Source organism: Schistocerca piceifrons, chromosome 5 (assembly GCF_021461385.2).
Source record: "Schistocerca piceifrons isolate TAMUIC-IGC-003096 chromosome 5, iqSchPice1.1, whole genome shotgun sequence".
NCBI lineage: Eukaryota > Metazoa > Arthropoda > Insecta > Orthoptera > Acrididae > Schistocerca > Schistocerca piceifrons.
The window spans coordinates 665,984,419-666,008,752 of NC_060142.1; the positions used below are offsets into that span (position 1 = coordinate 665,984,419).

General features: G+C 45.0%; 1 protein-coding gene across 1 annotated transcript in view; it reads right to left on the minus strand.

Moving 5' to 3' along the window:
* Positions 1-24,334, minus strand: part of LOC124799186 (zinc finger protein 574-like) — a 272,342-nt gene that overhangs the window by 232,493 nt on the left and 15,515 nt on the right. The window lies entirely within an intron of this gene.

The window sequence follows — 24,334 nt, forward strand, 5'->3', positions numbered from 1 at the left end:
ATGGCACTTTTTTTCCACTGCCCTTCAAACCGCTACCCTTCATTCAACTTTTGACCCAATCTATCTCCAGATGAGTGCGTATTGGTGGTTAACCTTAACCAGACGCGCGCGAACATCGCAGTACCCACGTCCTGCGACGCCTCACTTTAGTGAAAACTAACCCTTATGCAGAGATGGCAGTAGACCTTTTGAGTTGGGAATCATGCCGGTGTGGCCGTGGAGGGGCTCCACCTCCATCACTACCCATATTAATGTCCACTAATATGTGTCTGGGTACTTTCGATTAGATAGTCTAGGTAGCCATTGCACTTCTAATGGGCCGCTAAACCATGCTATTCTGATGTCATAATAATGTGTGGGACTATATGGAGCAGCGGCTGAATCGTAGTGGAAATTTCTCCACAGTCTACTAGCTCCTCGGGCTCTAATTATCAGCTGACTTCAGCTGGACATGACACGCCTGAAAATGCTGCTGCACTCCTTTGAAGTCATATTGAGGCTAGAGGCGGTCCTACAAAGTATAAACAAGATGTTGCCAGGGGGAGACTTATTGCTTTGTCTGGTGCGCAGGAAAGTACCTCTTGGTCGAGCAGACCTTTTTGGACTCCGTCCCACTTTCGAAGCTGCCCGCGAAGAAGCCATTTCGTAATTCGGATGTACAGTTTACCGATTCGCTCAAGTTGTTTACGAGGCCGTCTAATAAGAGACCTGAGGGAATACGGAAATTGTGTTTTAGCTACGGACTTGGAGCCAGACCCAAAGTAGGCCGTGCGTGGGCGCTACCGCGTCTACCGCCAGAGGAAAGCGGGACTCCAGCAGGTGCCTTACAAGGCAGGTGGGCGGACCACGGCGCTGGCGGCAGCCTGCAGACAGGTCGGTATTTCTTCTGTGCCAACCACTCTGGTCGCTGCTGTGCAAGGATCCTCATGTCGGTCACCGTGGCACACTGCAGTGCGTCCCTGGCGAGGTAACAGCGAAGCGGGGCCCGCAGTCAATTAAGAATAAAACTAACGCAAGCAGTAGTTTTCAAATTTCATTTACAACTGTGACCTGCTTCGTGGAAGCTGCACCAGGTGCTTCAGTCATCAACAACAGTAATAGACGAATTACACCATGAACAGCACAGATTTTCCACGGATTTCCTCATTACTGCTTTGACGGCCCGACAGCAGCACGATTGCACCTGTTTCTTGTGCATAGGCACTGGATATCCACCGTGACAAGTGACGAAGGGTGTCATACCTGTGCATGGTTGTAAATACTTCAACTGGTCTACAACATTTAAGTAGATGGTCATGCTTCCCTCTTCCAGCTGCGTCGTCGAGCGCACAGAGCACCTTGAGATTAGTCCTCTGTGATGTGCTTGACGTACTGTACTGGCATTCGGGAGGAGCGGCGTTAAAATCCCCGCCAAGACATCCTAATTTAAGTGCTCCATTTTCTCCCTAAAGGGCTCAAAGGCAAAGGACTCGGACGATTTGCTCCCCCATCCCTCTCCAGTCCGATCCTGTCCTTCATCGGGCCGCTAAGACCTAATTTGTTCATGTTTGCTATGTTACTCCTAGACAGCTGCTGCGAGTACATTTTTTGACAATAACATAGTTAGTTAGTTACATGTTCCCTAGCTCATTGGGCGGCTCTTTTATCGAAATGATGCGGAACGAGTCACTTTACAGGATATGTATACACTATTAATTAACATTAATGAACACATCATTATATTTAATCCCACTTCTGCAACTACATGTAATTCATTCTTTTTTTCTTTTTTTTTTTTACTGGTCACCAGCTTCTAAATAGATATTCGTCAATGGAATAGGAGTTGTCCAAGAGAAATGATTTTAAATTGCATTTAGAACGTGCTTCGCTAACTGTCAGATATCCTTCGTAATTGGGCAAGTGATCAAAAATTTTTATTGGTGCATATTGAACTCCTCTCTGAGCCACTACTAGCTTTATGAAAGGGAAAAAAGGATCATTTATGACGAATTCCACTGGCGAAAATATGTATTGTGACGGCGTAGTTAAAATGTCCAGCTCCTTGAAGAGGTACCTACAGGACGTCCGTGCGAACATCACGTATCATTCTTACTGCTCGCTTCTGTGCAACCAATACTTTTTTTCTAGCTGATGCATTGCCGTAGGAAATGATTCAGTACGACGCTGAGTCGAAATATGCAAAACATGTCAGGAGGTTGATATGCGTTGTAACACTATCGACCTTTTTAGAGTCGAGAGAAGCAAAGAATGAGATTTGTACAGTATGCAGCGTATAAGAGGGTCTGCAGAAGACAGTATCCTTTGACTGTGTGAAGTTTAATGTTTATATGTAATTAACAAATGTTTATTATGTTATGTAAGTAACAATAAGTATCTTTTATTTAATTATGTGTAATTGTTTGTAAAGTGAAGTCAACACCAGCCCAGGGCTAAAGTTAAATATAGGTGAAAACCAGGAGGGATTTACCGACGTTCTGGAAGGTCGGAAAAGGTGGAGATATTTTCTGCTAACGGAAGCAGGTAGGAAAGGGGAGAAGTGGAGCGGGTCAGACAGGCGCAAGACACTGTTGAGGCAAAATTAGGATTATGTATTAATACCTTCAGCTGCTGACGGGCATTGATATATATCAACGGGGACAGGTGAAAATGTGTACCCTGACCGGGACTCGAACCCAGGATCCCTGCTTATATGGCAGACGCTCTATCCATCTGAGCCACCGAGGGCACAGAGGATAGTGCGACTGCAGGGACTATCTCGCGCACGCCTCCCGCGGGACCCACATTCTCACCTTATATGTCCACACACTACATTCGTAGTGTCCCTACTCAACAAACTCATTACTCGTGAAAGACATTCTTACGAAGTCCCGTAAGAGTTCGGGTAATATGTGTGCATCCGCACAGAAGAGGAAGGTCATGGCCGGTATTGCCAGAACTAAGTAATAAAAGTAACAAATGTAATAGCAGTGTGCATAACTACAATACTAGGAGAAAGGACGATCTTCACTATTCAAGATTAAATCTAACTTTGGCACAGAAAGGGGTGAATTATACTGGCACTAAAGTCTTTGGTCACTTACCAAATAGTATCAAAAGTCTGACAGATAACCAACAAGTATTTAAGAAGAAATTAAAAGAATTTCTGAATGACAACTCCTTCTACTCCATAGAGGAATTTTTAGATATAAATTAAGAAAAAAAAATATTAAAAAAATAAAAAAATAAAAATAAAAAAAACACAAAAAAATAAAGTTGTTATATTAACTTAAGTATGTTGTTAAATTAACCTAATTATGTCATGTATTGGAAAATTCGACTCGTTCCACATCATTACGAAATATCGTATTCATGATCCATGGAACTAGTATTAATCTAATCTAATCTAATCTAATATACCGGTACTTATATGGATATGGATATGTGAGGATGCACACATATTACAACTTCTATGGATATGGGTATCCATGTAAGTATATAGTACTGACAATACCGGCCATGACCTTCTTCTGTGCTCATGCGCACTTATTCCCCGAACTCTTACGGGACTTGGTAAGAATGTCTTCCACGAGTAAAGAGTGTGTTGGATAGGGACACTACGAATGTAGTGTGTGGACATATAAGGTGAGAATGTGGATCTCGCAGGAGGCGTGAGCGAGATAGTCCCTACAGTCGCATTATCGTCTGTGCCCTCGGTGGCTCAGATGATTAGAACGTCTGCCATGTAAGCAGGAGATCCCGGGTTCGAGTCCCGGTCGGGGCACACAATTTCCTGTCTGCATTGATACATATCAACGCCCGTCAGCAGCTAAAGCTATTAATACATAATTCTAATTTCGTTCTAGACGGCTGCAGATCATCAATGGTATCGGACATGTCCTAAAGAACAGACACCATATCCATATAAGTATACTGTTGAGGCAGGTGACGAAAGCTGATGCGCGCTGTACTCCGCAGTATTGTTTAAACAAAGCTCAAGTTTAATTGCTTAATAGATGTGAGTGAAGGGGAAGTGCTAAGGTACAAGTTTGCGACGCTTTAGAGGAGAGATAAAATAACATCTGCAACGAGTGTTGGTTCCTGAATGTAAAATGGTCTAAGGCATCCATTACTTAGATTGACGCAGATCCCCAAGAAAGCCAAACTCTTATTTGCGATAGTATAAGTCGCATAATTCGACGCCACGAAGACAAGTAATAATCTCCGTCGCTTCAAAGCGGTACGTGCCTTCAAAGCACCTAAACCTCCAAGCAACTGTGCTCACAACGACACTACTGAAATTAACCGTCCGTAGTTCTGTAAACGAGCTGTGTTGAAAAATTTTTGCGTGTTTTGTTCAATAATCATTTAATTTTTTTACGCAGAACTGCTTATTTAACCGTTCAATAATCATTTAATTTTTTTACGCAGAACTGCTTATTTAACCTAAAGTGTTCCAAGTAGGTTTCATTTCCTATACTACAGACAATGAAACCGAGAATCCATTGGTGTGAAACATTATTGCCAACTGAGTGTTTTCTTGCAAAGTAAATTTAAATTACAACTCAAGTGCAACATTAAAGTAAATGTGGAGAATTGTAGATAGCCTTGAAATTAAGTAGATAACAATTCTACCTAGTGTGTGAACTTGGTTATTGGGACCTTATGACCAAGAAATTACGTAAAGCAACTATTTTAATAAAACTGAGAAAAACCAAGTATAAAAAACTTTTTGCAATCATTTCGATACTAACAAAACTATCGTAAAATATTGCTTATGTATAATATATCTTTTCAGAGGCAGTATTGCTGATCTTACCTTTAGAAACGTAAGTAGGCATTATTGTCGTTTCGGTGTTGTTTTCATGGACCAAAACTTTCTAAGCGTGTGCATGTGACCAATTCTGAAAGGAGTGTGCATTAGCCTGTTCCTTCAGTGATAGAAATTATTAAAAGAGAAAAAGTTTTAGTAAGAACCAAAATATAGTAAAGAACAAATTTGGTGAATTTGTTAAATAACGTCAATCAATTCGTCATTTTGGCTGGCGATCGTGTTATTCAGTATTATTATCACTCGCAAGAAGTAGTTCGACGAAAAAGAAAAGCTGCAACCAAGACTATACGATAACTTCACATTTGACCGAGCTTTATCCATTACGCGTCATCTGAGGTCACTGAGGTTGTTAAGGAGGTAGTTGTGTTAAGTGCTTCAGTTACCGAAGCTAGAATAACATCTGAAGTACTAAACGTAATTGCAAGAGTAGAAATCGTGTTGTAAGCGGCCTTTAGACAGCACTAGAACAAATACTACGTGTACATACTATCGTTATATATGCCTTAGGATGACAGAACAGCACATACATCGCCATGCTACCGCTATAGTATGTATCCAAGATCAGCATTTATACGAAGGGCAAAAGTATCTGAACTTAATTGTTTGACAAGCTCAGTAACGTGCTTCTTCCAGTTCAATTTTTCATCAATTTGTACATCCGAAACTTTGGAGAATTCTACCCTGTTTACTGACTCCTGCTCACGTGCTACTTCAATTGTTGGTATTACAGAACGTAGTGTGTGTTTTCAAAATTTAGGGAGAGTCCATTTTCTGAGAACCACTTCATAATTCTTTCGAAAATATCATTTAGTAACTGTTCTATTCCTTTCTCTCTAACGGTATTTTTTATAACACTAGTATCGTCTGCAAAAAGTACCATTCCCCTTGTTGAATGTTAAGTGAAAGGTTATTCACATGTATAAGGAACAGGAGTGGACGCAAAACTGAACCCTGTGCGACTCCCTCTCTGATTTTTCCCCAGTCACTAAAATTTTCTAACCTTCCGACATTATCTGAATTATTCAGCACAATCTTTTTCATTCTGTTTGTTAAGTATGATACAAATCAGCTGTGCGTAAAGCCACCAATTCCATAAAACTCCAGTATTTCTAAGAGACTAACTTTAAAAGATCACAAAAAATATCAACTTGATCTCGTTTTGAGGCTTGTACTATTTGATGAATCATGTGTAAACAGTATTCTCAGTCGAGCAGCCCTTCTTGAACCAAACTGTGATATGCTAATAAATTAATTCCATTTAAGTGTGGAAAAGTTTCGTGTAGTCAAATACTCGCACAAAATCTTCACTGGGTAAACTGGTTTGACCTGACACGTCGTTTTCAACAACCCATGAATGATTCTTAGCCTACGGCTGCGACAGAATATCCGGGGAGCCACATTTAGTGTGAGGCTCCTGCCATAAGCAAGAAGTCTTCTCAGTGGAGGCTCACACAAATTGCAACTGCCTGCACATTCAGACAGTTCGTATTTCCACTGATTCCTCAGTGATGGACTTTCAAAAGTTCTAAGTATGGGCCACAATTTTCGTTGCACTGTTATTCAGCGAATGACCACTACAATCAGAGTGTCTAGCAATAGCGGATTCGCTACCTTTAAGTACTTCTTCACCTACATCTGTACTCTCCAAACCTCCGTGAAGTGCGTGGCAGAGGGTACCGTCCTACTGTACAGGTTATTAGGGTTCCTTCCCGTTCCATTCACATATGGAGCGCGGGAAGAATGGTTGTTTGAAGGCCTCTGTGCGTTCAGTGATTACTCCAGTATTATCCTCCCTATTCCTAGGTGAGCGATACGAGACGAGTATAGTGCTAGGCTCCACCTTCTTTGTTAATCTCAGGAAGTCTGTACAGTCTTAAGTGCAACTGAGCCAAGTGATCACAGTCTCCTAATCACATCCTTTGGTAGAGACCTAGAGCTAAAAAATTCCGACGTTCTCCTCATCACACGGTTAGTAGGGACCTTATCGATCTTTGGATACGTTGAGTTGCATAATAAAAAACTGAAATTTTCAATAGGGTCCACCCGTGGAATAAAGACGGTGGCGTTACCTGTATCCGTTTTGAGTGCTCCAGTATCCACGTCTGTTCGTAACTTCATGTACGGAGGGCTGCCCTCTCCTTAGGCCAAATGTTCCCCTTCGGTGGAGCAGCTCTCGTCAAGATCCCCGACGATTTACTCTCATGCAACTGCTTTACAAAAGCACACACCGCCCTCGATGGAGCCGGAAGAGAAAGTTGGTGACTGAAATTTCGTAAGTAGATCTCGCCGCGACGAAAACGTCTTTGCTTCAATGACTTCCATCCCAATTCGCGTATCATATCTGCCACACTCTCTCCCCTATTACTTGATAATACAAAACGAGCTGCCCTTTTCTGCACCCTTTCGATGTCCTCCGTCAATCCCACCTGGTAAGGATCCCACACCGCGCAGCAATATTCTAACAGAGGACGAACGAGTGTAGTGTAAGCTGTCTATTTACTGGACTTGTTGCATCTTCTAAGTGTCCTGCCAATGAAACGCAACCTTTGGCTCGCCTTCCTCACAATATTATCTATGTGGTCTTTCCAACTGAAGTTGTTCGTAATTTTAACACCCAGGTACATAGTTGAATTGACAGCCTTGAGAATTGTACTATTTATCGAGTAATCGAATTCCATCGGATTTCTTTTGGAACTCATGTGGATCACCTCACACTTCTCGTTATTTAGCGTCAACTGCCACCTGCCACACCATACAGCAATCTTTTCTAAATCGCTTTGCAACTGATACTGGTCTTCGGATGACCTTACTAGACGGTAAATTACAGCATCATCTGCGAACAACCTAAGAGAACTGCTCGGATTGTCACCCAGGTCATTTATATAGATCAGGAACAGCAGAGGTCCCAGGACGCTTCCCTGGGGAACACCTGACAGCACTTCAGTTTTACTCGATGATTTGCCGTCTATTACTACGAACTGCGACCGTCCTGACAGGAAATCACGAATCCAGTCGCACAACTGAGACGATACCCCATAGGCCCGCAGCTTGATTAGAAGTCGCTTGCGAGGAACGGTGTCAAAAGCTTTCCGGAAATCTAGAAATACGGAATCAACTTGAGATCCCCTGTCGATAACGGCCATTACTTCGTGCGAATGAAGAGCTAGCTGCGTTGCACAAGAACGATGTTTTCTGAAACCATGCTGATTACGTATCAATAGATCGTTCCCTTCGAGGTGATTCATAATGTTTGAATACAGTATATTCTCCAAAACCCTACTGCAAACCGACGTCAATGATATAGGTCTGTAGTTAGATGGATTACTCCTACTACCCTTCTTAAACACTGGTGCGACCTGCGCAATTTTCCAATCTGTAGGTACAGATCTATCGGTGAGCGAGCGGTTGTATATGAGTGCTAAGTAGGGAGCTATTGTATCAGCGAATTCTGAAAGGAACCTAATCGGTATACAGTCTGGACCTGAAGACTTGCCCGTATCAAGCGATTTGAGTTGCTTCGCAACCCCTAAGGTATCTACTTCAAAGAAACTCATGCTAGCAGCTGTTCGTGTTTCAAATTCTGGAATATTCCATTCATCTTCCCTGGCGAAGGAATTTCGGAAAACTGCGTTCAATAACTCCGCTTTAGCGGCACAGTCGTCGGTCACAGTACCATCGGCACTGCGCATTGATGTGAATCTAGTTCGCCTTGGCCCGTGTCACATCGGCCACCTGGACCCAAGACAAAGAAGAAAGTACTGCTCTCATTTCTAAATGCAACAATACATACTCCTGGAAACAGAATCCAATCCATGCGGTCTAAAACGTAATCTTTCTCTCCCTTACACTCTGACATTCTGTGTATCGAAAGCCCGCCCATACAGGCCTGTATTTAGTAGCTACCAGTTGCCTCCGTCCAGCACAGACAATCGGCGTTCTCAAGACCTTGATTCACAAACTCCGTACCATCTCGGATGTCGAAACCTCCTGCTGGATTTGGAACAAGTACAAACCGTGTCCCTGTTGTTGTTGTTGTTGTTGTTGTTGTGGTTTTCAGTCAAGAGACTGGTTTGATGCAGCTAGCTCTCCATGCTACTCTATCCTGTACAAGCTTCTTCATCTCCCAGTACCTGCTGCAACCTACATCCTTCGGAATCTGTTTAGTGTATTCATCTCTTGGTCTCCCTCTTCGATTTTTACCCTCCACGCTGCCCTCCAATACTAAATTGGTGATCCCTTGATGCCTCAGAACATGTCCTACCAACCGGTCCCTTCTTCTAGTCAAGCTGTGCCACAAACTCCTCTTCTCCCCAATTCTGTTCAATACCTCCTCATTAGTTATGTGGTCTACCAATCTAATCTTCAGTATTCTTCTGTAGCACCACATTTCGAAAACTTCTATTCTCTTCTTGTCCAAACTATCATCCATGTTTCACTTCCATACATGGCTACACTCCATACAAATACTTTTAGAAATACTTCCTCACACTTCAATCTCTACTCGATGTTAACAAATTTCTCTTCTTCACAAACGCTTTCCTTGCCATTGCCAGCCTACATTTTATATCCTCTCTACTTCGACCATCATCAGTTATTTTGCTCCCCAAATAGCAAAACTCCTTTACTACTTTAAGTGTCTCATTTCCTAATCTAATTCCCTCAGCATCACCCGACTTAATTCGACTACATTCCACTATCCTTGTTTTGCTTTTGTTGATGTTCATGTTATATCCTCCTTTCAAGATACTGACCATATCGTTCAACTGCTCTTCCAAGTCCTTTGCTGTCTCTGATAGAATTACAATGTCATCGGCGAACCTCAAAGTTTTTTTTGCTTCTCCGTGGATTTTAATACCTACTCTGAATTTTTCTTTTGTTTCATTTACTGCTTGCTCAATATACAGATTGAATAACATCGGGGAGAGGCTACAACCCTGTCTCACTCCCTTCCGAACCACTGCTTCCCTTTCATGCCCCTCGACTCTTATAACTGCCGTCTCGTTTCTGTACAAATTGTAAATAGCCTTTCACTCCCTGTATTTTACCCCTGACACCTTCAGAATCTGAAAGAGAGTGTTCCAGTCAACATTGTCAAAAGCTTACTCTAAGTCTACAAATGCTAGGAACGTAGGTTTGCCTTTCCTTAATCTTTCTTCTAAGATAAGTCGTAAGGTCAGTATTGCCTCACGTGTTCCAATATTTCTACAAAGCAGCTAATGATCTCATCAGATACAGAGAGCGCTACAGACGTACAAACGGCAGAACAGGGAAGAGGTTAAGGCCTTCAAAACGACAGATTATCTGCCATACATTAGAAATGTTTCCGCGAAAATAGGCAGAGCACTAAGACAACACAAGGTTAAAGCAGTCGTTCGTCCTGTAGTAAAACTGTCGGTGCATGTGCGAAATTAAACGACTTAGAACTGCGCAAGCTGGGGATTTTTTACGATTCCGTGCGAGAAAGGCAAATCTTTTGTCGGGCAAATCGCGGCCCCTGTTCAGAAGCACATCATACAGGGCCAGAGATACGCTCGTCTTCTCCAAACTAGCAAATACGCTATTAATGAACACGGTATTTCTACTGCTCACTCCATGAATAACAGTGAAACGAAAATTTTAGTACATATTTCGAACATTTGGAGCACTGTCACTAAGGAACCTGTGGGAAAAAGACTGTCTGAGGAACTTATGAATCGTCACTGTGATCTCCAGGTACATATGGATGGCATCCTGCCGTCGGAAAACTTCGTGTTCTGCGTACCCGACGTCGTTTTGAGATTTTGTCGAATGAAAGTAATCGATCTGATGTCGATAAGGCGAGTTTCCACCAATGCACAGAGTTAAATCAGAAGAGCATTCGGTCAGGTAACGCTTGCGCAGAAACTTTCGTGAGCACCACGCGTGCGCCACCGAGGTCTTAAATAGGGGAGTTCGGTATAATTTCGCCAGTATCGAAGTTAGCCAGTATACAACTGAAGATGCCCAGAAGTCTGTGACTCGAAATGTCGTGGCAGGAAGTTACCGACATCAGGCAGTTTGCCCGAAATTTCATGGGACAACATAAAAATTATGCACACCTTATTACGAGCAATGCTCGCTTGCTTCGAAGTACAGTCTATCGCAAGGTTCTGGAACACGTACTTGGTTTTTATGGGTCAAGTGAGTTTCGTCTACGGAAATAATGTAAAGTCGACTTCACAATGAGTGCATCAATTCTCAGGTTACAGAAGGGCAAGGATGTACGATATCCAATAAAACAAAACCTGCTGATGAAAATACTAAGCTTTGGATTATGATGCAAAGAAAGTTAACTGCGCATCCCAGTCGTTAGTTTCTGTGGCAGGTGATACCAATGCCGAAGAAGGGAATGTACAGGTGTGTTTCTTTGCTCTCTTCCAAATTACATTATAAGATTTTAGTGTTTTGATGCTATCGGGGGAATCTACCTACTGACACCCAAATTCGCCACTGCATTGTTTCACAATCGCCTTGGCTGTTCAGTTTATCTGCATACTCAGTATTCCAGCAAACAGGATGCCGTACTACTCAGGTGTAGCCGCCATCACGTCACGAAGTGTCGAAAGAGACACCAGGACAATGGATCGTTGTGTTCATGGCACGGCCGAAAATGATAAATGCACACGGGGCTAAGGGCGCATAATATTCAAAACAGGGAAAAAAGGTTTTTTTACGATGAGTGCAGTGCCAGATTATGCTAATACGAGTATACTCCACCAGTTGATATTCACGACCTACAGATACCTGACCAGGCCACTTCGTCACCAAACCCAAGGGCGCACTAAATGCAATGTTATTTTTCAGAACTTTCTGTTCTTCGGATTTCTTCTTTTTAACCAACTCGAAATCGAGTCACTATAATTTATACGGTATGTAGGCACACGAAATTCTAAGCGAGGATCTTCCCAAGTACGCGACTGTAAATTAAATGTAGGAAGCAAGCTTTGCGATTAATGTGAAACGCTTGAGCCGTTTCATTCCTGTAACTAATACATTTACACAAAGCATTGTCTATGCTTAAATTGTAATAGACTATCAGCCTTCGTGAAAAAAGACGTAGCGAATACTGAAAGTCTATGTATAAATTTACGTTCCCAGTAGTGTAGTTGTCAAATCTTAACAAGTACCACTGCAGAAGCGTCCGTTGAAGAGCAATCGACAAAGCTGAATTAAAAGCCAAGTCAACGGGAGAAACGCTTTGTTTCACTTAAACTCTTCATCTGTCGTCAATCGCAAGAAACGATTGGTAGTAGGAGTTACATTTATCAGGACGGAAAAGTGAGTACTTCCTGTTGGGCAGCATTTTATATGACGTTTGTTGTCAAATACATTTTATGAGCACGATTACGTCGCCGTTTAAACACATCCGACATTTCACTTTTTATCAGAAGTGTGGTGTTTATATCAAAGAGAATTTCTCTCGGCCATTCAAAATTATTTTTAACTAGTATTACTAGCATTTAGAAAATGGCTCTGAGCACTATTGGACTTAACTTCTGAGGTCATCAGTCCCCTAGGACTTAGAACTACTTAAACCTAACTAACCTAAAGACATCACACACATCCATGCCCGAGGTAGGATTCGAACCTGCGACCGTAGCGGTCGCGCGGTTCCAGACTGAAGCGCCTAGAACCGCTCGGCCACTCCGGCTGGCTACTACCATTTAGACTCATACGTCTTTCGCCTGTTTTGGTACAGTGTTTCTTTTCTTCCTACGTTGCGGCAATGTCACATCTCTTCTGCACATTGCAATTCTCATCACCAGCAATATTTCTCCCCCATTGTCCGTCTACCATTCCCTTGAATAGCCTGTCCAGCACGCATTGAACTATCTCACCAATATATCTCATCTTCCGTTATGTCGTTCTGCGGCAACGATCCAACAAGGTCCCTATTGGTCATCTTCAGATGACAACTAGGAAACTTGTTGAAACGTTTCCGTAGAACGACGCCTTGACTCGACTGACAACCCGACTACCAGACTCATCCAGATTCGCCGAGAAAGCCTAAACTCACCTGTGGCATTCTTTCTCTTTCCCCTTGTACTGTTTTTGTCAATTTGTTCGGCAGCTGTTACAACCAGACAAATAAATAATAATAAAATGAGAGAACTATATATCAAGAAGTATCAAAGAAATTTTCTGGGAGACACCACAAAAATCTGACTCAGTCTCGAAAAGACACATAGCGTGTAGTTCGCACACGTGAAAACAATAGGGGTAATTTCACGAATGAAATCAACATACAGGGTGACAATTATTGAACTACATGAAATAAAATCGTCATAACTTCTGAACGGTTTACTTTGGGACGTTAAAACTGCACTGTTGGCCGCGGCGAATGATGGGAATTAATACGGTTTGGCTGAGCGATGAAGCCCACTTTCATTTGGATAGGTTGGTCAATAAGCAAAACTGGCGCATGTGGGGGACTGAGAATCCGCATTTCGCGATCGAGAAGTCTCTTCACCCCGTCTGTTTCACAGTGGAATTGTTGTATTAACAGTTATGGCGGTTACTTTTGAGATAAACAGTTTACTTATTGAAACTTCCTGGCAGATTAAAACTGTGTGCCCGGCCGAGACTCGAACCCTTTGCCTTTCACGGGCAAGTGCTCTACCAACTGAGCTACCGAAGCACGACTCACGCCCGGTCTCACAGCTTTACTTCTGCCAGTATCTCGTCTCCTACCTTCCAAACTTTACAGAAGCTCTCCTGCGAACCTTGCAGAACTAGCACTCCTGAAAGAAAGGATATTGCGGAGACATGGCTCAGCCACAGCCTGGGGGATGTCGTGCTTCGGTAGCTCAGTCAGCCTTCGGCGGCGCAGCGGTTCGTCCGGTGTTTACGTCTCTGGCGCACGTCTGCGCGAGAGGTGTTTACGTCATTACGTGTGTAGCGGTGTGTGGCGGTATACATAGAACGAATCATGGCCTTGTCGTTCCGCAAATCGACACTGAAATTTAGTTTTGCTAACGAATATGCTCGACCGAAGGCTTACGAGATCGAACGTTGTTTACGGAACGAGGTGAAAATCGAACCTGACGTTCTAGTTGGAATACACTTATCTATAGTCAGCAGCGTGGTCTATGTCAAGCTCATAAATGAAGCGGCATGTGACGAACTACTACTTCGACACCGACAAGGACTTCGTTTCTGTCATTCGGACGGGATTGTTGGAGCGGTAACAGTTGAACACGTCGGCATGGGCCTCCGAACGATCCGCGTCTTTGAGCTTCCATTCGAAGTGCCAGAAGAATTGGTGACAGACGCTCTGCGTCCTTACGGAACGGTCCTATCCCACGTGGCTGAAAAATGGGCGAGTTTCAAGACGTATCCTGTCCTCAATGGCGTCAGACAAATACGGATCGAACTCCGAAAACACGTCCCGTCATACTTGTACATCGCCGGTTGTCGGGCGATTGTCATTTACGACGGACAACCAAGGACGTGCTCTGGATGTGGGAAGGAGGGACACATACGTTCTGAGTGTGCTCAACGAAGGTTATTACAGCTGCCACGGGATGATCCACCCCTCACGCCGCATCCGACTGTGCTCCCCATGACTTACGTCGCCGCATTACGCGATGACGTGGGCCGCGAGACAGACGCGTACCAGAACACACAGACAGCGACGGATCGTGGCGAGCCACAGAAAGACGACGTTGCGGTGGACCGCCTGCAGCAGTCACAGGACGCCCTCTCTTCGGGTCCGCTTGCGGCCCCTTCAGATAACGCACTTGGAGACGTCGATCATACGACGGCGCATGATTCCGACGCCCCCCACGAACAACTGGAGACCATGCTGACCTCTGATTCCGAGGCCCGGCAACGTAAACAGCGATAACCAAAACGCCGGAATAAGCGCCGCCTCACGGTGGAGAACGACCACTCTGATCTAGCAGACAATTCTGAGACGTTTACGGGTACAGAACAGACGACCATGGATACAGAAGAACTGCCTAGCGTGGCTGCAACGGTGGCCAGCGGGACGGCGGCACGACCTACCGCTGACGATGCTCCAGACACAGCGAAGGCGCTCGATCGACGGCAACAGGCTACTGAGGAGGCTACGGCGCCTGCACCGCACGACAACGATGGGACACTAGGGGACTGGTCAGAAGACCCACCCCCGTGGGGAACTGATGATGCTAGAGGAACTGCTCCCACGCACTCTCCCGGTGTAAGACCGGAAGGGTGCACGGAATAACGGCAGACCATATGAGGGTACGGCGGGGGACGTTAGTACGACAGCAGCCTCTGTACGGAAGAATTAGCGACCGTACGGTGCCCTATCTACGTTGACAGCCATGCAACAAGCTTATCGGATAGGGTCTGTTAACATCAATAGCATTGGGACGCCGGTAAAAATCAAGATGCTCAGTGACATGATAAAGGCTGCGGATTTAGACATAGCACTATTACAAGAAGTTCGGGTACTTCCCCCTTCGGACTTTTACGGTTACGACATTTACTGTTCCCCGTGTGACGAGAGGGGCGTTGGCACAGCTATACTATTAAAGGAAGGGATACGTGCAGACGAAGTGGAATATTTGCCTTCTGCCCGTGGTACGGCCGTGACCATAGGTGGAATACGTTTGATCAACATATACGCACCGTCAGGCTAGGATAAGAGAAGGGACAGAGCAGATTTTTACGCCCATGAGGTTACACCGTTGTTCCAGGGACGATACGATGGTTGCATACTCGGCGGAGATTTTAATTGTGTGTTCGATAGAAAGGACCAACAACCTAACTATACTACTAGCCAAGAACTTAGGGAGCTGGTCAACGGGATGGAATTAGTCGATACATGGGACCTGAAGTATCGAAACCAACCAGGATATACATTTTTACTAGCCACTCCGCAGGCCGTTTGGACCGGATCTACGTTTCAAGGGCGTTAGCAACGTCGACGGTGGACGCAGAAATATGGCCGACGGCATTTACAGACCACGAGGCATATATTTGTACGGTTAACCTTAATAGACAGCAGGTGTGGAGACGGAGGGGTAATTGGGAGATGAACGTCTCCCACCTGCGAGATGCAGAATGCCGACGCATGGTGGAGGACGCGTGGCATGGCTGCCTCCGTCGACGAAATTCTTTCGGTTCTGTCCTGCAGTGGTGGATCGAGTGCGCGAAGCCAGCTTTACGGAGGACGTTAATAGGTTACGGGAAGGAAGTTTCTCAATGGCAGCGCACGACCACTGAGTTTTACTTTACGGCTCTCCGGGAACTGTTAGCTCAACCACCTACACCAGAACGCCAGACGGCCGTCCACCGAGTTAAGGCGAAGCTGGTACAACTTGCGAAGCAGAGGATGGCAGGTACGATGATACGCGCGAGGTCGCAGGACTTGGAGACTATCGTGACGTCGTCGCCCTCGCGGCTGCATGCCGCCTCCGGGGGGCGATGGTTGCAGTAGATTTCGATCATGCTTTTGATCGCGTGGATCATGTGTACCTCGCGGCGGTGATGAATAGGATGGGTGTCTCGCCATTATTGACCAATGCTGTGATGCGATTGTTGCACGGCGCCAGATCAGCGATGGTGGTCAACGGAGGGAGAACTGAGTATTTTAAGATCTTAAGATCAGTGAGACAGGGTTGCCCCTCGTCGATCCTCCTTTATGCAATCGCCTTAGAACCGTGCCTCGCAGGCCTTCGCCGCCGTCTTAGCGGGATCTCCCTACGGCAATTATCATTCAAATGCAGAGCATACGCGGATGATATTGTGTTCCTCGTACGGAATGAGAGGGAGACTCAAACAGCACTGGATTGGCTACAGACGTATGGGATGGCAGCTGGAAGTGTGGTCAACTACCGAAAATCACAATTCATGCATGTGGGGCGTGGACTAGAACCAGGAACGGAAGGACCCTTACCTGCGGTGGAAACCCTCCGCTGTTTGGGTATCACCTTTCATAAAGAGACAGCGAGAACGGCTGCGGACAACTACCGAAGGCTGTTACTCAGAGTCCGCACGGCAGTACGCCTAAACGCCCTACGGTCGATGGATATGTTGCAGCGAGTGTTACTCGTCAACCTTTATCTCGCGCCCATGATGTGCCACCTGACGCACCTTCTTCCCTTGACGCGCACGATGGCTATGAGGATTCAGGCGGCTTTTGGGTACTATGTGTGCCTGGGACAACTCTTTAAGGTACAGTACAACACGCTTACCCTCCCAGCGCGAGAGGGGGGCGTTGGTTTAGTGAACGTGCACGAGAAGGCGCGTGCCATGTATATTAATACTATGCTCAAACGGTGGCGCAACAGGAATCACTCGCTTACGGGGACGATCATCGAAGAACTCGTACCCACATTGCATCTTCCTCCAGTCAGTGTCGGCCATATATCACCCCCTTTAACGTATGTGCGCACGTTCCTCGTGGAACACAGTTACGTTCGAGAGCGTTTACCGACGACCCGACAGTCGACATCGAAGGACGTGTACCATCTGCTTCTTCGACAGATCGCCCGGAATAAGGTGGAACGCAAACATCCAGCTGTTAATTGGCACGTGGTGTGGCGCACGGTCCACCACCCCCACCTACCTACATCTGTCAGGTCAACATGGTTCATAGTCAACAGAAAATACCCTACAAATGATAAAAAGTACGCAATACATTTGGCGGATTCGCCCTTGTGTCAGCAATGCGGCGTGCTGGATACGGACGACCATCGGCTGGTCTGCGGCGAGGCATTGGCTGTCTGGACTCTCGCAAGAAAGATAATAGCGTTCATGCGGCGCACTATCTATACAGCAGTCTGTTCTGACATAGTATTTTTTCCAGAGGAAACGTATTTTCCGCGTCATAAGACGAACGCAGTGGCGTGGATCACAGGTATGACGGTCCATTACATCTATAGAGACACACGTACGAACTTACTGAACGTCCTGGCTTACTGGCATTACTTGCAAGATGGACACACGAAACTATTACGGCTACAAAAGTACAAGGATTGGTATGCCAATTTCCTGGTAACGGTATTTGCGGACCCGCCATATACTTGGGGTGTGCCGGGTGCGCAAAGATGAGCGGCGGTGCTTTCGTTGTGAAACCGACCAAGTAATGTGATCGACTAAGAACACTATGCGAGTATGCGACCTACGAAAAACTCACGCTTGAACAGTTAGCAATTGGATGTACTTCAAATTTTGTTTTCATATCCATAAATACTTTTCTTTAGGGTGCCGGAGGTGGCCCCATTTTGATTTTGTTGTTATTTCATGCTGCATGGTAGGACGGCAGCGAGGTTCTTTCCAGGACAGTTATCATGTGTCAGGACGTACTATGTTTATTTTGTGAATAATAAAGGTTTCTGTTTCTCCTTTCTCTTACCTTCCTTCATATAAAAACAAAAAAACAAAAAAAAATGGTTAAAAAGAAAAAGTTGGTAGAGCACTTACCCGCGAAAGGCAAAGGTCCCGAGTTCGGGTCTCGATCCGGCAAAACAAAAAAAAAAAAGGTCCCCGGATCGAATCTCGCACCATGCAATTTTTTTTAGTATTTGTTTAAAAAAAAAAAAAAAAGGTGGTAGAGCACCTGCCCGCGAAAGACAAAGGTCCCGAGTTCGAGTCTCGGTCGCGCACACAGTTTTAATCTGCCAGGAAGTTTCATATCAGCGCACACTCCGCTGCAGAGTGAAAATCTCATTCTAGAAACATCCCCCAGGCTGTGGCTAAGCCATGTCTCCGCAATATCCTTTCTTTCAGGAGTGCTAGTTCTGCAAGGTTCGCAGGAGAGCTTCTGTAAAGTTTGGAAGGTAGGAGACGAGATACTGGCAGAAGTAAAGCTGTGAGACCGGGCGTGAGTCGTGCTTCGGTAGCTCAGATGGTAGAGCACCTGCCCGCGAAAGGCAAAGGTCCTGAGTTCGAGTCTCGGTCGGGCACACAGTTTTAATCTGCCAGGAAGTTTCATATCAGCGCACACTCCGCTGCAGAGTGAAAATCTCATTCCAGTTTACTTATTTTTTCCCATATGTCTCGTTTTAATTTGACTAACCCTTATATGTGAGATATTAACCATTTTAGTGCACTGGAGATTTTTAAGTGTCCCGATAATGTATAAACGAGACCAGGAATAAAGGACGGCCAACCAGATGCAAAAAAATAGTGGTTTTCATAAAACCTTGACCACGGTTTCGACGGATCTAAACCCGTCTTCTTCAGAAGAACAGACCTTTGGCTCGTTCAAATCAATAACATGTCAAATAACTGCAAGCTGCTGGTAACTCCCTCCCCCTCCCGTCGTTTTGAATCTCGCAGTCGCACGTAGTGCGAGGGAGTTGCTAGCTGCCTGCACTAATTTGACATGTTATTGTTTCGAATGAGCCAAAGGTCTTTCATTCTGAAAATGACGTGTTTAGATCCTTTCAAACCGTGGCCAGGGTTATATGAAAACCACCTTTTCTTTCCTTTTTTCCAACTGGATGGCCGTCCTTTATTCCTGCTGCTGTGGACCGTTGCTGTAGTGCAGCCATGTTCAAAATATTGTGTACTACCGGCCATTAAAATTGCTACACCAAGAAGAAATGCAGATGATAAACGGGTATTCTTGGACAAATACATTATGCTAGAACTGACATGTGATTACATTTTCATGCAATTTGGGTGCATAGATCCTGAGAAATCGGTACCCATAGCAACCACCTCTGGCCGTAATAACGGCCTTGATACTCCTGGGCATTGAATCAAACAGAGCTTGGATGGCGTGTACAGGTACAGCTGCCCATACAGCTTCAACACGATACCACAGTTCATCAACAGTAGTGACTGGCGTATTGTGACGAGCTAGTTGCTCGGTCACCATTGACCAGACGTTTTCAATTGGTAAGAGATCTGGAGAATGTGCTGACCAGGACAGCAGTCGAACATTTTCTGTATCCAGAGAGGCCCGTACAGGACCTGCAACATGCGGTCATGCATTATCCTGCTGAAATGGAGTGTTTCGCAGGGATCGAATGAAGGGTAGAGCCACGGGTCGTAACACATCTGAAATGTAACGTCCACTGTTCAAAGTGCCGTCAATGCGAACAAGAGGTGACCGAGAGTTGTAACCAATGGCCCTCCATACCATCACGCCGGGTGTGACCGGCTGCAGATAGTAGCACATGTCGGAACGAATGACGCCTGCCGCTTGGGTTCTGAGGCCATCCTTGGTTCCTTCCGGCGGCTGGCTGATTTGGTGAAGCCAACCAGATCGCGGTCCTCTGGTTTGGAGCCGTGTGGAGGGTCTAAACCAGAGGCTCAGACGACTCTGCGACTATTATGGTTGCAAATTCATCGACCTCCGTTATTGGGTGGAGAACTGTAGGGCCCCCGTAGACAGGTCAGGCGTGCACTACACACCGGAAGCAGCTACTAGGGTAGCAGAGTACGTGTGGCGTGCACACGGGGGTTTTTTAGGTTAGAGGGACCCCCCTTGGGCGAAACGATAAAATACCTGACGGCTTACCAGAGAGGACATTATCATCGTTGATAAAGAACGTCCGTCCTCAGAGACCAAAAACAGGAAAAGTTAACGTAATATTGCTAAACTGCAGGAGTATCCAGGGCAAGGTTCCTGAATTAGTATCTCTTATTGAAGGAAATAGTGCGCATATAGTATTAGGAACGGAAAGTTGGTTAAAACCGGAAGTGAACAGTAACGAAATCCTAGACACAGAATGGAATATATACCGCAAGGATAGGATAAACGCCAATGGTGGAGGAGTATTTATAGCAGTAAAGAATTCAATAATATCCAGTGAAGTTATTAGCGAATGCGAATGTGAAATAATCTGGGTTAAGTTAAGTATCAAAGGTGGGTCAGATATGATAGTCGGATGCTTCTATAGACCACCTGCATCAGCAACCGTAGTAGTTGAGCGCCTCAGAGAGAACCTGCAGAACGTCGTGAAGAAGTTTCGTGATCATACTATTGTAATAGGGGGAGACTTCAATCTACCAGGTATAGAATGGGATAGTCACACAATCAGAACTGGAGCCAGGGACAGAGACTCTTGTGACATTATCCTGACTGCCTTGTCCGAGAATTACTTCGAGCAGATAGTTAGAGAACCAACTCGTGAAGCTAACGTTTTAGACCTCATAGCAACAAATAGACCGGAACTTTTCGACTCCGTGAATGTAGAAGAGGGTATCAGTGATCATAAGTCAGTGGTTGCATCAATGACTACAAGTGTAATAAGAAATGCCAAGAAAGGAAGGAAAATATATTTGCTTAACAAGAGTGATAGGGCACAAATCGCAGAATATCTGAGTGACCACCATCAAACGTTCATTTCTGAGGAAGAGGATGTGGAACAAAAATGGAAAAAATTCAGAAACATCGTCCAGTACGCCTTAGATAAGTTCGTACCGACTAAGGTCCAAAGCGAGGGGAAAGATCCACCGTGGTATAACAATCATGTACGAAAGGTACTACGGAAACAAAGAAAGCTTCATCATAGGTTTAAGAGTAGTCGAATCATAGCTGATAAGGAAAAGCTGAACGAAGCGAAAAAGAGCGTAAAGAGAGCAATGAGAGAAGCATTCAACGAATTCGAACATAAAACATTGGCAAACAATCTAAACAAGAACCCTAAAAAGTTTTGGTCATATGTAAAATCGGTAAGCGGATCTAAATCCCCTATTCAGTCACTCGTTGACCACGATGGCACCGAAACAGAGGACGACCGAAGAAAGGCAGAAATACTGAATTCAGTGTTCCGAAACTGTTTCACTGCGGAAAATCGTAACACGGTCCCTGACTTCAGCCGTCGCACGGACGCCAAAATGGAAAATATTGAAATAAACGATATCGGAATTGAAAAACAACTGCTATCACTTAGTAGCGGAAAAGCATCCGGACCAGACGAGATACCCTTAAGATTCTACAGTGATTATGCTAAAGAACTTGCCCCCTTTCTATCAGCAATTTATCGTAGATCGCTGGAAGAACGTAAAGTACCTAGCGACTGGAAGAAAGCGCAGGTCGTTCCCATTTTCAAGAAGGGTCATAAATCAGATGCGAATAATTATAGGCCTATTTCGCTTACGTCAATCTGTTGTAGAATAATGGAACATGTTTTGTGTTCTCGTATTATGACGTTCTTAGATAATACAAATCTCCTTCATCATAACCAACATGGATTCCGCAAACAGAGATCATGTGAAACTCAGCTCGCCCTATTTGCCCAAGAAATTCACAGTGACGTAGACACTGGCGAGCAGATTGACGCCGTATTCCTGGACTTCAGGAAGGCATTTGATACGGTTCCGCACTTACGTTTAGTGAAAAAAATACGAGCTTACGGAATATCGGACCAGGTTTGTGATTGGATTCAGGATTTCCTAGAAGAAAGAACACAACATGTCATTCTTAACGGTTCAAAATCTGCAGATGTAGAGGTAATTTCGGGAGTACCGCAGGGAAGCGTGATAGGACCTTTATTGTTTACAATATACATAAATGACTTAGTTGACAACATCGGTAGCTCCGTGAGGCTATTTGCAGATGACACGGTTGTCTACAAGAAAGTAGCAACATCAGAAGACTCGTACGTACTCCAGGAGGACCTGCAGAGGATTAATGCATGGTGCGACAGCTGGCAGCTTTCCCTAAACGTAGATAAATGTAATATAATGCGCATACATAGGGGCAGAAATCCATTCCAGTACGATTATGCCATAGGTGGTAAATCATTGGAAGCGGTAACGACCGTAAAATACTTAGCAGTTACTATCCGGAGCGATCTGAAGTGGAATGATCACATAAAACAAATAGTGGGAAAAGCAGGCGCCAGGTTGAGATTCATAGGAAGAATTCTAAGAAAATGTGACTCATCGACGAAAGAAGTAGCTTACAAAACGCTTGTTCGTCCGATTCTTGAGTATTGCTCATCAGTATGGGACCCTTACCAGGTTGGATTAATAGAAGAGATAGACATGATCCAGCGAAAAGCAGCGCGATTCGTCATGGGGACATTTAGTCAGCGCGAGAGCGTTACGGAGATGCTGAAAAAGCTCCAGTGGCGGACACTTCAAGAAAGGCGTTACGCAATACGGAGAGGTTTATTATCGAAATTACGAGAGAGCACATTCCGGGAAGAGATGGGCAACATATTACTACCTCCCACATATATCTCGCGTAATGATCACAACGAAAAGATCCGAGAAATTAGAGCAAATACGGAGACTTACAAGCAGTCGTTCTTCCCACGCACAATTCGTGAATGGAACAGGGAAGGGGGGATCAGATAGTGGTACAATAAGTACCCTCCGCCACACACCGTAAGGTGGCTCGCGGAGTATAGATGTAGATGTAGATGTAGATGTAGATACGCCGGTATGGCGATGACGAAAACATGCTTCCAATGTGTGTTCACCGCGATTTCGCCAAACACGGATGCGACCATCATGATGCTGTAAACAGAACCTGGATTCGTCCGAAAAAATGACGTTTTGCCATTCGTCCACCCAGGTTCGTCGTTGAGTACACCATCTCAGGCGCTCCTGTCTGTGATGCAGCGTCAGGGGTAACCGTAGCCATTGTCTCCGAGCTGATAGTCCACGCTGCTGCAAACGTCGTCGAACTGTTCGTGCAGATGGTTGTTGTCTTGCAAACGTCCCCATCTGTTGACTCAGGGATCGAGACGTGGCTGCACGATCCGTTACAGCCATGCGGATAAGATGGCTGTCATCTCGACTGCTAATGATACGAGGCCGTCGGGATCCAGCACAGCGTTCCGTATTACCTTCCTGAACCCACCGATTACATATTCTGCTAACAACCATTGGATCTCGACCAACGCGAGCAGCAATGGCGCGATACGATAAACCGCAATCGCGATAGGCTACAATCCGACCTTAAGCAAAGTCAGAAACGTAATGGTACGCATTTGTCCTCCTTATACGAGGCATCACAACAACGTTTCACCAGGCAACGCCGGTCAACTGCTATTTGTGTATGAGAAATCGGTCGGAAACTTTCCTCATGTCAGCGTGTTGTAGGTGTCGCCGTGGGCGCCAAACTTGTGTGAATGCTCTGAAAAGCTAATCATTTGCATATCACAACATCTTCTTCCTGTCGGTTAAATTTCGCGTCTGTAGCACGTCATCTTCGTGGTGTAGCAATTTTAATGGCCAGTAGTTTATTACCCATTTTAGTGTATTGGAGATTTTTAAGTGTCCTGCTAATGTATAGACGAGAGCAGGAATGAAGGACGGCCAAACAGATGCAAAAAAAAAAAAAAAAATTGGTTTTCATAAAACCTTGACCACGCCTTCGACGGATCTAAACCCGTCTTCTTCAGAAGAACAGACCTTTGGCTCGTTCAAAACAACAACAAGTCAAATAAATGCAAGCTGCTGGTAACTCCCTCCCACTCCCGTCGTTTTGAATCTCGCAGTCGCACGTAGTGCGAGGGAGTTGCTAGCTGCCTGCACTAATTTGACATGTTATTCTTTCGAATGAGCCAAAGGTCTTTCCTTCTGAAAATGACGTGTTTAGATCCG